This window comes from Cyprinus carpio, chromosome B13, assembly GCF_018340385.1.
Source record: "Cyprinus carpio isolate SPL01 chromosome B13, ASM1834038v1, whole genome shotgun sequence".
Classification (NCBI taxonomy): Eukaryota; Metazoa; Chordata; class Actinopteri; order Cypriniformes; family Cyprinidae; genus Cyprinus; species Cyprinus carpio.
Window position 1 is genome coordinate 15,304,271 of NC_056609.1, and position 15,949 is coordinate 15,320,219.

General features: G+C 36.4%; 1 protein-coding gene across 1 annotated transcript in view; it reads left to right on the forward strand.

Moving 5' to 3' along the window:
• The window catches only part of ndst2a (N-deacetylase/N-sulfotransferase (heparan glucosaminyl) 2a), a 106,825-nt gene that overhangs the window by 12,720 nt on the left and 78,156 nt on the right, over nt 1-15,949 (forward strand). The window contains exon 2 of the mRNA XM_042736752.1: nt 7,462-7,566. The gene's annotated coding sequence lies outside the window, so the exon portion shown is untranslated. The remainder of the gene's footprint in view (nt 1-7,461; nt 7,567-15,949) is intronic.

The following is a 15,949-nucleotide window of genomic DNA, read 5'->3' on the forward strand; positions in this document are numbered from 1 at the left end:
CTTTTTTGGCACACAAAGGAACCTTTTACTTCATGGTTTGGGGTTTTTAATGAATGTTAAGGGAACATGTGTTAAGAACAGGTGGCTTACTTCGTTAAGACAGAGAGACTTCTCCTACTTGTAAATACATTTGCACTGGCTAGATATTTTTGAATGGTAATTGCTTCCAAGAACACACAAGAATGACTGTAAAATGCCTGGATTACTGTAAATGTTTTTAAACCGTTTTTGTTGTACTCAGCAATTTGAGAATACATCTGTTGACTTCATTTTGCCTCATTAAAGACAGACTGCTTACAAACTGTTGTCGTTAGTGTGTCTTATTCCCAAATCTTTGATGCAAGGCTCTGCACTAACATGCTTGTTTAAGAGCACTTATGCCCCTCAAGTGTAATTATTTTTAGGGGCACAGTCAAAGTTTTTAAAGAGTGTAATGTTGATGTCACAATATAACATATACAATGGCAAGTACTGAATAACTGAATTAAGAAGTGCCATAAAATTCAGATATTCTTTACTACATGATGTGTTAAGTAACTTTATCCTTTTAAGTAGATGTCTTCACAGAAAGTACATTTCTTACTTGACTGGTGTCTTGTTAACACTTCATTATAACTTTCATCAATTATGCACAAAATATTTCTTCATTATGGGACAAATCAGTAGTTTGCGAACATTTAAATATGAATTTTTTTGTATACAATATCACAAACATAAATATTTGAATGAATTTTGGTCTGTGATCTACATGATAATACAGTAAAGTTGATTAATTACTGGTGAAAGTGACATTAATGTTTAAATTAGTTTTGTCAGTCGATTACATTTTTAAATCTAATTCATTACAGGGTGCAGTGATTAATTAATCTAATTAATCGCAAAATAATTTGCTATGAAAATACCCACAGAAGATTATTTAAAGATATTATTGCGTTAAATGAGAAAGTATCAAGTAGACATTACAAATAGGCTAATAGCTGTAAAAAGAAATATTTTATTTGATTCAACATAAAATTATTATACAAACGTTTAGACTACAACAGCTTATAAACTATGGAACATTAAAAAAAAAAAAAAGAATTTGAGAAAGTCTCAATAGTTACTGTTCTTGCTATGAAAGTCAATAATAACCAAATCAGCTTTGTTAACATGTCTTTAAAATACATTCTTTTATGTTGTGCAAAAGAAAATAAGGCATTCAGGTTTGAAACGACATGAGGGTGAGTAAAGGATGACAGAATTACATTTTTTTTTATTTTATTTATTTATTTATTTATTTTTTTTTTTATTGTTGAACTATCCCTTTAATATTGTTTATGTATTTTTATTTACATTTATTTATTTAAAATATTTATTTATTTTAAATAAATAAAATGACACTTTAAAAAAGAAGGTAAAACTGTCAGCAGGTGGCGGTAAATGTCTATATGATTCATTCATTCATTTGATTTGTTCCAACGGCTGATTCATTCAGGAATTAAGTCAACTTCTCTCTCTGTGAATGGGCCTTTGAATCATTGGTTCACACAATTCATTCAAAATGCTGATTCATTCAGAAACTAAATACTGCTGTGTTGCTCAGACGCACAACCCGTTCTGCTTTGGCTAAATAGGTAATATTTTTGTTGACAAAAATTGAGCAAAAACACAATATTGTGTTTAAAATATAGCACACTAATAATTTCTCATTTACTGAACTGTTGTATAAAATCACATTTGCACTCATAGTATTTGGACATAAACAGCACTTGTCTGATATTGCTTCTGCTGCTTGTGTGATATTGCTTATCACATGATATAAATATTAGACAAAAACTTACACAGGGCATTTTTTGCCCCAATATCCTGAATTTTAGGTAATAACTTTATTTATGGAGTTGTTGCCCTGCATCATATTTATCAACAGTCAGCTGTATGAAATGTAAGATGGTGTACTGTTCTGGGGGCGGAGCCAGTGCGTTAACTGCTTGCGTGTTTTTTCATAACTAATTAACATGTTAAACTGACAGCACTAGTTTAAATATATATTGTGTAACTTATAAATTCCTTATTTTAGTAGAATATGCTGTAATTTATGAGTTTGGCTAAGGTTTTGTTCATGAATGTTAATTACGTGTACACCTTGTCTGAAAAGAATACGCTCTTAAGTGTGTGCTAATGAAATGAGAATAGAAGAATCCTTCTATTACGAGGGCATGGTTCATGAATATTAATTAAGCTACTTGATTGAATGCTCCTGGAAGGTTAAACATTCAAGTCTGCATGACCTAATTAATGTTCACACACTACATTCTATTTTTACATCACAGCATACGTAAAGGACACATTTTAACTATTTTAACCCCACATTCCTTCTCTAGTGGCATGAGATGCTGTTAAAAAAAACAGTACAGCCAGAGATATCTGTGCATGTTTACATTGACCAACAACTGAAAGAAGCACAGGCAAAATACAGAACACAGCCTTTAAACAGTAAGTCATTCACAGTGTGTAAAGTAAGATACATTGGAAGGAGGTTGATTTATGATAGATTTGTAAAGAAGTTTTTGAATTTTGCTGTGATGTTAAATCTCACTTGCAACAGTGCAGCAAAATAATTGTTCACATTCACTTGACTGTAGAGTCCTGTAATAGCCCATTCACTAGTATTCACACAAATAAGGCCTGCTGTTTTGAAATCATGAACTCCTGCACTGTTTTTGTTCTTTTTTTTCTCTGTAGGTTGTCCTTTTTCAAATGCATAAAAATGATTAAACAAAATCGAGTTAAATTGTGCTGAGGAACTGGTTCTTTTAAAACTTGGTTTTGTCTGTCGGGCTCTCTCTTTTCATGGTTTTCACTGCTTTTGCAGTATTTTCTGTATTGGTTTAGATCAAATTACTTTTTCATTCTCTGAAGATGCCATTACATTTGCGTTTATGCATTTAGCATACACTGTGACTTGCAGTCTATTCAAGGTGTTCATTCCATCAGATGTGTTGTCCTTCCGAATCAAACCCATGACCTTGATGTTGAGCAATAGACTTTACCAACATTAATTCTTTCTTTGTTCTCCTCTCTTTATCTGTGAAGTTATTTTTAATATTGTGTGAATAATTTATTTGATTTGAATTGCAAAGTATGAATCCTATTAATGTCCAAACCATAGCTTTGTACGTTTAGGCCTTCAGTTATTATCCTCATAGCAAATCAACCCTGTATGATTCCACCAAATCAGCTTATCTTCATAAAATAGCATGGCAATAGGTGAGCAAAAGTATATCAGTGTTAACCCTATTCTTAACCTCCAACTCAAACACTGGCAAATAAATCTAACAATTCAGCAGCCAATGGCCAACAACAGAGACAATATAGTTGCCTAGCATGAAAATTAAGTCAAGTAATTTGCTTGCATTGAAGGTTGCAAATCCACAGCCGCATGGCAACAGTGCTGTTCATTTTTTGTTTTTGCTTCACTTAACATGGCGCACTCACTGACAATAAAGCCTCTTTGTTGTATGTTGCTTTTTGCTACTTACATTAAAGTATTCTCCTTCAAAGGTGTCCTTCAGAGTTGCTATCTATTCTGTTCCAAGTACTGCATTGTTTATTTGAATTGAAACAATGTAGTACTGTTTAACAGATATTTAATTCTTCATTCTGACAACAGATCCACTTGGGCTTTTGTGCATCACTTCTTTCAGACTTAGTTGTTCCAATAGTTTGGATTTTTTTATGTGACCTGCCAACATTTTACTAGCTCCACCACAAAAGATTTTTTTTTTTAATCTGTGAATATTCATGTGTTCCATTTAAAAATACTTTTAATATTGTAAAACAAAACAAAAAATGGAAATTATAGAACTGTAATGTAAATACATGATTAAAAACATGTTTATGAACTCAGTAATGGTTTGTAGTTTTTAACACACACTGATGCTTTCAAGTCTTTATTGTCATTTCAATAAATCCATATATGTAAGCCTGCTGGATAAAATTGCTGCAAATTCTGCCAATGTGTCATAAAGGCAAGAGATGTGTATTTATAATAATAAATATACTTACTGGCCAGAAAGTTTTTGTGAAGCCCTGTCTTCCACTGGCTGTAAGTTTATTCAGAAAAAAATGGGGCTGTTTTTTTTTTGTTTGTTTTTTTTTTGCTCAGGCCACATATTTCCCCGGAATAACTGTTTGGTGTAGCGTTAATATGCTAGTGTCCCATGTTGTTGTCAAGCAGTTTCATAATGCTTTTACTCCAATTTTATCAGTGCACAGCTGCCCTGCTGGATTGACGCTGAGTTTGGTGGTCATCCCATAGCCAATGACAGAACACATCCTCTGAGACTTCCAACCTCATTACCTGAGGTGTCTGGGCTGAGCAAACACACTCGCTTTAGCAAAAATGACTCCATGTGACTGAGTGACTCGGTGTACTTGCTTTTGAAACATTTGAGAATATTGCATGTTGTTTTTCTTTTATTTTTCACTGCTGGTTACCTTCAAAGCTGCATTTGCTTCTGTTTAGGTGCGGTGACTCTGTCTTTCAGCCCTCTCTGTCCATTTCTGTTCTTCTCTCTGGTGTTCCTGTTTTGTAGTGCGTGTCCTAGCAGAGCCTCTCGGCTGATCGGGCTTTGTTTCAGACTGAATGAGCGCAGTGTGGAGGCAGGCTGGCGGATAAACAGCAGGATCTGCAACAAGCAGTCACAGCTCGCTCTCCCACTTATGCTCTCTCTCCGTCTCGTTCTCTTTCTCCCTTGCAGCACTCCACAGGAGGGAGAAATGCGTGATGAGCTTCTCTGTTTACTGGCCTCTTCCTCTCTGTTGAGTAGCATGCATGTTTTATTACACTGCCATCAGAAGCACAAAACAAGCATTTATGTGCAAGAATTAGCCACTCCTCTGAGAAAATTCACCACCGTTTGTGTTTCTCTCTCTGCTCTGCATGCGTAATTTAGACACCGCAGGTTTTTCATTTCCCTTTTCGTCTGTTTTAGTATTTAAGCCAATGCAGACTCATGCACAGCTCATAGTCTTTTGGTAATATGATTGTATTCTATGCCCCACATGGATATTGTTTTGGAAAGAGCTCTGCTTCTTGGTCTGGACTGTCACCAAACACGAGCAGAAATTCCAGTTGGCAGACGGATGAGATGAGAGATGCTATTAGCCAATGTCAAGATACTGTCTCAATGCCTCTTGGCGGAATAAACTGCTCAACTTCTGTTGCATTGCAAATGGAGAGAAGCACTCGTAACATGCTCGACTGTTTAAGATCCTTATCGCTCAAAGATGAAACCTTTGCTCTGTCCACTTTAAACAGTCTTGACATGATTAAAGTTCTTGTGTTATAAAAAGATAACAAGGGCAGATTTATTGTCTTTTCTGCTCGGCTTGTTAAAGTCAACCAGAAATTACACTCGTAGTGCATTTTACTTGCGTAATGTGACTTATTTTATCCACTGTGATATGATAAAAGAGGCCTGTGTATGACAGGTGTTTTTGCGATTAGAGGTTGAAAAAATGAAAGCTTGGTTGACATCATGCTAAAAGAAAAGTCATACAGTATAAAGATTTTTTTTTTTTTTTGTCTTTGGAATAACATTCAGGGCAAAATGCCCCTGACTTATATATTCTCTCATTTATTATTTATGAATGGAATTTATTTCCAACTGTGTAGTTTTGAGGGTAAATGGTTAATATTTGGATAATTCTGTTAATGTTGGATAACGGTTTTAGTCTTTCATTAAGATTTGTATTTAATTTGTGTATTTTTAGTTTTGTTGTTAGATGGTTAATATTTGGTTGACTCCCTTTCATCAGTTCTCATTTTGTGATGTAGGCCTATCCAAATTTGCAAATGATTCCATTTAATTTCTTGATTAATAATATAGAAGATACATCATCATTCTGTTGTTACTTAAGGAAATCATCTTCTCTAATCTAACCCTACCAATGAATTGTTCGCAGTGGTTGTTTTTGCTTTAATGTTGACCGTTTATGTTTTTGTAATGGCTGTGATGTGTAATGCAGGACTGACGAACAGAACCTGAGACGTTCCCTCATTCCCAGAACAGTTGGCTCTTTTGCTCCTCTATTAAAGCACACTTAATTAGTGCCATGTAAACAAATGGGACTTGCTGGGCTCCTATAGAAATGCAGAGTGCTCATTGAACAAAGTCTAATTTGTGTGTATGTGTGCACATAGTGAGGTGAGCAGGGACCACGATTCAGGCTCTGGGCTTTTTTGGCATGATTTACATTTACAGATTGTGCACCTGTAGAGACTGCTGTTCTCTGATGTTGAGAGTTGAAGCATACATTTCCAAGTTTAATGAGCTCTTGTATTAATGAGCACTGTATTATTGCAGATTCAAGGTTGTGGAGAGTAACAACAGGAAAAGTCGTATTTCTATGCTACGTTGTCTTCATGAAAATTCATTTCTTAATTTTCCAGGGATTTGCATCACGCATGATTAATATTTGATTGATGGTGTATTTGTGCTGTTTGGCCATCAGGTGTCACCTGCTTTATTTGGATTGATTAAGATCATAATCATGAATCCCTTAATCCCAGATGTTTTAATTGGATGTGATGAGTGAGTAATTGATGGGCATAATCTGGCATGCATTTGGTTGTTTACACACTACCAAACTGGGTTATGCCATGTGCTCTGAAAATGTTCCAAGAACCGATTATGGGGAAGAATAAATCAATGTGCTAATCGTGTGAGAAACGTATTAAAAAAACAACAACAACACACAAAGCGTGGGATTCGATTGAGCGCTGAGCATTGCTTAGGTAGGCCTTGTCACTGTGGTTAGCTTGGGCTGTTTCCTTTCTACTATCCCTTGCCAAACCTGAGAGTTTACTTCTTTAAAATGAAACTGATTGCTACATGCCAATCAAAAACAACATGAGTGCTGACTGCCTCTGAATGCCACGAAACCATAAACACAAACTCAGGAAGCACGTAGTGTAGTTGTAGTAATTGTAGTAATCTTTTTTTTTTTTTCATGAGACTGTAAGTCACACACTAACTTATTTATTTTTACTTATTTTTAATTTTTATTTAAATTCTTTCATTTTATTTGTATGTTTAGTTTTTTTATTATTATTATTTAATCATTTTTTTCTTTTCTTTTTTCTTTTGAGTGTAACAAGCAATACTTAACCAGACTACTTATGATAATTATTGAAGTCTTCAATGCCAAAAGTTGCATTCATGTTCTTAGCTTGTGCTTTTATCACATAAGTGGCAATTTCCAGGACAGGCAGCTAGAACAAACATTGCATGCTAAGTACAACATTGTCTGGGAAAAACGATACATGAAAACTACAAAAACTTTTCATTAATGTATTTGATAAGGTCACTGAAGGGCTATAAAGATCAAGCCAGTAAACCCTGTTGAGTGTGGTGAATGTGATTGTTACAGTGCTGTTCTGAGCACTATAATCTTATAAAGCGTTTCTTGTTTTAATAGGTTGCTGCTCCTGACCATTTGACAATGGAAACTCATGTTCTTCCAGAGCATCTTCATTTCACAGCCCACACTGTACCTCTGTCATTGTGAGAAATTCAGTCTCAGGTAGGTTTTCTATATACATGTGTGTATATATAGGATTGTGTGTATGTAGGATTTGTCCATTTTTTTAACTGTTTAACATGACTCTGAGCTCAATGTACTTGCTTTACCTGTCTCCAGCAGAATTCATAGCTTTAATAAAGAGCTAAGCATTAATCATGCTTGCGTTTAAGATTATATGTGGATTGTGAATTGTTTTGTGAAAATGTTGTGCATATAGACTAGGGGTGGAAATCACAGGGTACCTCACAATAAGATATGAATCATGATACATGGCTCACGATACGATAATATCACGATACAGCAATTATTATAATAATCGATATATTGTGAGACAATCCTGTAATGATAAATCATGATATCTAACTATGAAAACAAAATGCCTGTGAAAAGGTTAAGTGCAAGTTTTCTCTCTTTATTCAAGTCCAGACTGTTAGAAAACAGCACGATTTCTGTAAATCAAATTTAACGTTAAGTTAATTAATCATTTTATTCTTGGATTTAGAAGCTTACACTTCTTTGTGTATTAACCAACACATTTAAATGCTTATCGTGCACTCAAGTTCGTTATTTCAAATGTAGACACGTGGCATGCGCACACACAATGCTTACTTCTGCGCTGCATTACGGCTGTGACAAGGTTTTGTTTCATTGTCTATGCCATATAAGTGCAGATTTATGTTTCTGCCGCTCTGTGCCCATGGCGTAATGCGCACTTGTAATATCGGAGAAAGAGGTCCATGCTGATAGCTGCTCCGTGGCAGTTTTTTAGTTCTCATCCCCATAAACATACATAGCACTAGAGCTAATACAGTGGCTGGAAATCTGTTTATCCTTCGGTTCCTCATGCTTCCCCATCTTCATAGAGAATGCGGTTTATGGTTGCTCAGAAGAGCGCTTTGGAAAGAAATTGAAAATGGTGCAGCCGTGATTTCCACGCATTTTTAGATGCGGGTTGCAAGGAAATCTGTTTAGAGCCCCTTATTGTATTAATTAAAATATTGATATTTAGCGCCAGATATCGATTCTCGTATCACATGGAGAAGGACAAAGATATATTGGCATATTAATATTTTGTCCCGCCCCTAAAATAGACCCATTGAACTATCATGTCTTTTTAAAGAAAAAACTAGGACAAACTCTCTTTTTCCTCTCTCCTTCTCGAAATATCAGCAGGCTGCATTGTTCGGGATGAAGGAAGGCTTTGCATGCATGGACCATCAAAACATTAATCCTCCATATTGGAGTGTCATGTAGTGTCAGTGGTACCAAATGGTTCTTTTGTCGCTTCTGATTATTGTGGGATCAGTCAGTCGCTGGCCGTCCTTTTACCCAGCAGGGTGCCGTCCTGGCTGGCACTCTTCTCTCTTGAATCCAAACCCTTATTGCGTGCTGTTTTGAAGCGCCATTGTTTAGCGATTTTGGCCAGAATCTCCAATTAGAGGACTGTTATCTGTCTCTCTACCTCTTATATTAGAAGTGACCCTTCCCTATCCTGTAGTCCCTTGCTCTTTCTTTCAGCTGAGTTCTTGTTTGGAGGCAGCTCAGAATGAGGTTATTCAGTAGATCAACTGGTGGACGTTTGCAGCTGTCACAGACATGACAGGGAGGTAGCATTGTGACCCTGCTGTCCCGCCATTTGTGTAGCCAACCATTTATACATCAACCTGGGTGACTTGACTTACTGGTGAAGTCTTGTGTCCTTTGCTTGAAGGCCTGGTTGTCTTTGCAGCAATTTTTTATGCATTTATTAGAGCGCTGGTAGATTTAGAGTATTTCAACATTTGTTGGATAACTAGTAGGGCTGGGTGATAATATTCAATAATTTTGAACACTCTATTCATTAAAGAATCCTGAAAAAATGTATCACGCAGAACTACCAATTAATATTTTCAATATTGATAATAATATGCTAAATAAGCATCAAATTGTGCAACAAATCAGTATATTAGAATGATTTCTGAAGGATCATGTGACACTGTAGACTGCAGTAATGGCTGCTAAAAATTAGAAAGACACAGAAATTACATTTTAAATATTCTATATATATGTACATTTTATATTTATTTTTTTTAGCCCTAGAAAGCCCATCTTTTGGTTTTGATCTTTAAAGTAAGAGATTTTTGCCACAAACAAATTAAAGTGCATAATTCAAACAAACACTCTTACATATGCTTAATTCTGTTGAGGTCACTGCATGCATAATGTAAGCAGATGATCATGAGAACATACACAGAAACAGACAGGCTTATTCAGAGCCGTCTGAGGTCACAGTCTCATTAAAAGTTTTGCATACTGTACTGTGCTCTGGAAAAATTTAAATCTGTAAATTCATTTTTCATACAGCAACACGGCCATTTGAGATATACGTTTTCTACTAATTGTTGATGGCCAGGCACTGCAAGGAAGAGATTGGTTTTTCTAATTTAAAAATGCAGTGTTTTGTTTCCCCACCCCCTTCTGTCTGCTCTCAGTAGGAAGTCTGTCTGTAGCGGCCTTTTTGCCAGCAGGTGCGTGCCACACTAAAGTGTGTGTGTGCGTGTGTTGGGACAGTGTGTTGTACTGCAGAGAATAATGGTCTTCTATTGAATTCATCATCCGTTCCTTTCCACATTGGAGGAAAATAAGATTAAATAGGTGGCACTGGATGTCAAAAGGAAACATAAGGGCCCTCCTCCTGTTGTGAGTCACACACTGGGGGTCTGTCACAAATCCCTCCATCCAATCTGCCTCCCTGCTCTTAACAGTGTTTTTCAGCATGCAGGGCTTTTCCATTTAGTCTTCCTTTTCATTTTCAGCCGGCAGCGTGTTCCTCCCAGAGGTTTTGGATTTTGTTTTCCCTCTCCAGAGAGAGACGAATTACAGACCGAGTTAGTAGGCTCCTGTTTAATAACCAAAGAACGACTTACAATACCACTGCAAAAACTCACCACAGCCCTATAAAAGAAAAGGAATGAAAATCTGTGGATTTGAGCTTAGTGGATTTCTTAAAAGTGCTGCCCTGTGTTTGTTAATGTTTGTGTTGTCTTGATGGTATGGTAGAATTGACTACTATGGGTATTTTCTTTTTTTTTTTTTTTTTCTTTCACGTTATGTTTAAAGCATCTTTTTGTTTTGGACCCACATGAAAGTTATTATTCTAGTACGGCTGATTGACACTAAGGGCTTTTTCACACCTGGCTCATTTGGGAGGTTGTTGTGGAACCTGGCACTTGTTCTCGCTTTTATTTACTCCAGTTTGTTTAGGGAGGTTTACATGAACACATCAATCGCGCTCTGAAAATAATCAGTTCATCAAAATAATCAGTCAGAGATTGCCTGAATGAGGTTGTTTTGGCCCGTTTGAAAACTAACTCTGGAGTGGTTCACTTGTGGTGGGTGAGAAACCAATCCGACCCAATGGATAACAAACCCACCTGTTATGTAAAAAGCAGCTAAGTGTGATTCTGTGGGTGAGTGCTTTACTTAGCGCAATATATGCCTGCAGAGCTAACTTCTTGATGTAACTTAAGGAGAAAATAGGTGTACTCTGGCCAACAAGAAAGCAGTTTTACTCACATGTCACTTGCATAAATATGTTTTGTTTTGCTTTGAAATGTTGCCTTGTAAACACGAACCAAACCAAGAAGAAAATGCAACATAGTAACAGTTTCTGTGTTGGATCAAAGCATACAATTCCCTCTAATATTTGTACTTTCTTAACAAACCCTTTTATGTAAATAGTGAAATGTGTGAATAAATGATACATAATTAATAAGACAGTTTCAATTACTCAATTAAATTAGGAGTACTAATAAAAAAAAAAAAAAAGCGGTGTGGCTTCTGTGTGACTGGAGTGTATTTTCACTTTTGTTAGTACATAGTCTGTGTTGTGTGTTTGGTGCAGTTTCGATCAAATTATGATATTATGATGGTTTCAATTTTGACATTTAACACACCCATTCATGTCCATTTTTATGAATTTTTGCAAAAAAGTATCGGCCATCAACATAATTGTCAGCTTAATTAAATTACCAGTATAATTATTAGTCACAACCCCACTAATTATCTATAATTAATCCATATCACACAAGCAAGAGTGTTGTTGTTTTGAATGTAAGCATGGCTGTATTTCAACTGTAAGGACAAGATACCTTTGAATGGAAAGTATGGCAGCTTTTGTATTCATGGATATGAATTAGTACTATACATTAATTAATTCTGTCATGAATTAATAATTTCTCTCAACTTCAAACCTATACTGAAAAAAAAAATCATTGGACATGTAGTTTATATTCATTTAATTCGTCTGCTTTAAGAAATGTCTAACTTTTTTTCTGCCGCATATTTTGAGTCTGATTCTGTGAAGTCTATCTGTGCAGATATAACTTCAAAAAGTACACCGCCATGTACATGAGCAGCTTAGAGGGAACAGTGATCGATGCCAACTTCATTACCTTGAAAAAGCTTCATTCAGTGTGTTTGCATGCACACCACTTTTTAACAAAGTAATTTGGCCCACATGTTTTCCCCCTACACGGCCCTCAACCTGAAATGAGTTTGCTACCTCTAGTCTGGATGACATGTCATGATGCAATATATACATTATTGAGTGTGTCACGATGTATCAAAATACTGATTGTAGCACAGCCTGCTGGCAGCCTGCTGATTAGTTGCCTACAGTGGCTCACTATGGAGGTCACCACGCATGAGACCAGGAGACCGCAGCCGTTTTTTATGCTGTTCTCATGCCAAGTCATTTTTCATGTGTGTTTTGGTTCAGGCCCTCTGGCTTTTTACAGCACCTCTGAGGAATTGAGTTTGTGCTCCGCCTCCTCTGTTTTTCCCGTATGATTTCTCTCTCTGCTCCCAGCTTGTGTTGTCATTTTGAGTGCTTTGAGTTCAGGTCCAGGAGGGAAGCGCAACTGTGATTTTGGCTTGCATGTCTTGATGTAGTTAGTGAAGTTTTGTGTTTTTTAACGTGCTGACCTCACTGTGACCCTGCTGTGTCTATGGCGACTGCTCCAGCTGTAAGAGGTTGTGGCAGCACAGGGCTTTGTGGCCGCATTCCAGCGTTGACATGTCTGCACGCGTAGAGACACCATTACAAAAGCCAAGCCCCTGCTGAACATTATGGGATTTTAACTTGGAGACTTTTTTAGGCAGCTTGAGTATTTAAAGGTGATATATCATGAAAATCTGTCTTTTTCCATGTTTAAGTGCTATAATCAGGTCCCGGTGAATCTACCAACCCAGAAAACGTGAAAAAGAACAGCCCAGTAAAACATTTTTTGATAAGCCTTTCTCTGCAAGCTTGTGATTTAAAAAAGAGCTGTTCAGATTTTGCTGCCCCCATGATATAGAAAGGGGATCTTATTATAATATTCCAACCCCTTGATCTGAACATTTCCACTTTTGTTGCTGCCATTGTTTTTTCGCAAGCAAGAACATTGTACTACTTCTAACACCATGGCAAAAGTTTGAGCAAAGCATACTAACTGTTCTGTCTTTGGCTGCACAGATGAGCACAAAACACCATTTAGAGTCTCAGCCTCGGAGGAAACAAGAGCAGTGGATTTGTTGATTTACTTACTGTAAGGCAAGGCAAGTTTATTTATATAGAACACTTCACTTTATATATCACATACACAATTGCAATTCAAAGTGCTTTACATAAAATTAAGTTAAATAATCATAAAAAAAATAATCACAACAATAAAAACAAGGAATTTAAAAAACTACTGTTAGTAATGTGCTCTTAACACAAACAGACATTCTCAAGCTTTGTTCAGCCTCTTCCCCACTAAAAATCCTCCCAAAATATCTAACTATTCCACTACTTCACCCCCTACTTACTTTGACCATCATAAAACAAACAAATAGAACTCAGAGGTCCTACTTTCAACTTATTAACCAACAAGCTTGTCTTTCTTTGCCCAAATTCTCTTTACCTTAACAGACCTTACATTAACCTTCTGTTTGAACTTATAAAATGATTTAAAAATTGATTTAAAATGAATTAAAACAGTAATTCATAGAAAATGTTTATACATGGAGTAGAGTGCAATCAGTTCGGACGTGGCACAGTACTCATTCAGTAAATGCACCGCTAAACAGATGAGTTTTGAGTCTGGATTTAAATGTTAACCTGTTAGCCAGCACCCCCCCATTATGGGACTCACAGCTGAAAGTGCCCTACCTAACTTAAAATTGTAACAGTTCCTTACTTCAGTGTGTTACACACATAATTTTGGTGTCTTTGGAAAGAAGTCCCTTTGGGCTGTACTTTTTTTCAACCAGAGTTGATAATGTTCAAAATTATTAAACGTTATAGACACTGAAGTGCCTAGAAATTTTTTTTACACACTGAATTTTTTTATTTGATATAAAAATACATGAAATCAGTCCTGGAGCAATCTAGAAAAGTAATGGGTTGAAAGTCAAATGTCTCATGAGTTTGTATTTCAAATCTGAAGGCATGAAAAATGAGATTCCTGGAACTGTTTTTCTGAGACTATGTCTAACCCCCCCTTTACCTTTCTACCTTTACCTTTAACTGTATTGAAGGGTTCTACAAACTATTTTAGTCATTAAACATACCACTGCATATTTTTTTCAATTATAAAACACTAGACAGAAACTTAGACATCATTATAAGTAATTTATTTGAGCACTAGAAAAATACAATAAGAATAATTTGAGTAAGAAAAATAATAAAGATTTAACTTTGCATGCCAATTACAGAACATCCTGAGATTGCTAGAAATGCGGCATTTACAATGAATTACAATGAAAATACGTGCTGATATGCTGATGGCCAGTTATAGAGATGGTAATCATAAATGCGCCATAAAGTCAAAAAATCACACTCTATTCATATAGATGGCGTTCACATTGATAGCCGTGATTACACCGTAATAGCGAGCTGATTTGCACTCAAACAGATGGTAATCATGCAGATACAGGCACATTTAACATAAAACACACTCACACGTATATAAAAAATGTTGAAAAATAAAAAAATAAAGGAAAAGGCGATCGCTAAGTTCCACCTCCATCAGATGACAGGTGCATCAGAGTGCGCATCACGAGCCATCACGAGAGAGCGCCAGAATTCAAATAAACAATTTTCCGCCTATCTTTCACTTTTTTTTTTGGTGGATCATCTCATTCTGTTTGTGACACTGTACGCTACAAAACCATGCCCTTTTTTTTACTACCAAGACGCAGTTTCTGAGCATGAGTTATTCCATAACGGACACAAACAATTCAGTCCCTGAAGAACTAAAAAGTAAACAAAGGAATTATCATCCATATTACAACGTTATTGCTTCGTTGGACTAAACGTGCTCCATGAGATTTCGTTCAGTGGTCCCTTACCTTCCTAACTAAACCGGTATTTACAGCGGTGGATGCGTTTATGACTCGTTATTACGATGAATCTGGTATGTACTGCGTTTTCATTCTTCATGTTTTGATGTGTACTGCTTACACAAATTTAGCAAATACATACTTTATAAGCTTTCCACTGAAAAACAGCGATCTGTCATCGATGCTTGAGGCTTAGATCTTTATAATGATATATAGTTTGTCAAGATTAAATTTGTCCCGTTTCATTTATTCTGTTCGTAAATATTGACAAGTGCAAACAAGGGGAGTTCAGGACGCCAGCATCAGGTTAAATGTTTTAGCACATCTGATCTTTTCTGGAAGCTGGTGCCAACTGGGGCCAGCATAATAGCTAAAAGCGGACTCCCCTTGTTTTGTGTGAACCCTTGGCATTTCGAACTGACTCGATCCTAATAATCTGAGTGGTCTGTTAGGTTTATATTCAGTGAGCATATCTGCAGTGTATTTAGGTCCTAGGTCATTGAGTGATTTATAAATGAGTAAAAGTACTTTAAAATCAATCCTAAATGTAACTGGAAGCCAGTCTAAGGACCTGAGGACTGGTGTGATATCCTCAGATTTTCTGGCAGCAGCGTTCTGGATGAGCTGCAGCTGTCTAATGGTCTTCTTGGGAAGGCCTGTGAGGAGACCACTACAATAATCCACCCTGTTGGTGATAAAGGCATGAACAAGTTTCTCCAAGTCTTGACAGGAAACAAAACATCTAATTCTTGCAATGCTTTTGAGATGATAGTATGCTGATTTAGTTACTGCTTTGACATGATTACTGAAACTAAGGTCTATCTTCAGAATCACACCAAGATTCTTGACTTGATTTTTAGTTGTCAGACCCCTAGAGTCAAGGTATGCATTCACCTTGAGAAATTCATCTTTGTTTCCAAATGCACTGACTTCAGTTTTCTTCTTGTTTAACTGAAGAAAGTTCTGGCGCATCCAACTGTTAATTTCATCAATGCGTTGGCAGAGGGAGTCAGTGGGGCTGTAGTCATTTGGCAAT